Here is a 1070-nt window from a genome sequence, read left to right on the forward strand (position 1 = left end):
GGGGCGGGGGGGGGTGGGGGGGAGGAGCGGGGTGCGGGGATCAGCGGCGGGAGAGGGGGACGCTGGCTCACCCCCGGGCAGGGCTGGGGCCGGCTGCAGGGACCTGGGGTGCTCCCGCACGTGTGGGCTCGCAGGGCAGCGCCTGCGTGCCCGAGGGAAGGGCCCTTGCACGTAGGACGTGCATTTGCACAAGGGATTTGCGTTTGCACGAGAGATGCTTTTGCATTGAGGGTGCGCGCGCACAAGGGAAGAACATTTGCACGAGGAAAGCGCGTTTGCACGCGGGATGCTTTTGCATTAAGTGTGTGCGCACAAGAGAAGGGCATTTGCACACGGGGGGGTGCATTTGCACGCGGGATGCTATTGCATCAAGGGGGTGTAGGCACGAGGGTAGGGCATCTGCACGCGGGGTGTGCATGCCCGGGGAGGTGTCTTTGCACGGGGAGGTGAAGCAGGGGAGTGCACTCGTGCACCCCAGCGACATCGGGGTGCAGCGGGCGCCCTGAGACGCAGGACGGGTGCTCGGAGCCGGCACACGGGCGTTAGTCAGCACCGACCCGGCTCTGACTCACCGCTTAATGGATGCAGGCTGGCACTGTGCTGCACGGCACGGCGGGTGCCTGGCCATGGGCCACCACGGGTGCAGGCTGGAGCCGGGGGAGGGGGGGCGGGCCGGGGCACCCCAGGGCTGCAGGTGGCTCTGCGGGGTCACCCTCTGCCCACCGGCAACCCAGCACAGGGTGGGAATTAGGGGAGCGGCCCGTGGGACACCCCATCCCTGGTCTGGGGCACGCTGGCTCAGGGCACCCATGGGTGCTCAGCTCCCACGTGGTTCGGGACTGGGTTGCAGGATGACAACATAAAACACTGCTCCCCGGGGGGCAAAGCCGGCCGGGGCCCTGCTCTTCGGGGACAGCATCCTGGGGACGTGGGGGCCTTACTCCTTCCTTGCCCAGCGGCTGCCAGCCCCGCACCGTCCCCGCCGTCTGCATCCGTCCTCATCCATCACCGCCGGCGTGGGCTGATGCCCGGCACAGCGCTGCCGTTTGCATCCCTCCACCTCTTCCTCT

The sequence above is a fragment of the Aptenodytes forsteri genome, unplaced genomic scaffold (assembly GCF_000699145.1).
Source record: "Aptenodytes forsteri isolate BGI_AS27 unplaced genomic scaffold, ASM69914v1 Scaffold129, whole genome shotgun sequence".
NCBI lineage: Eukaryota > Metazoa > Chordata > Aves > Sphenisciformes > Spheniscidae > Aptenodytes > Aptenodytes forsteri.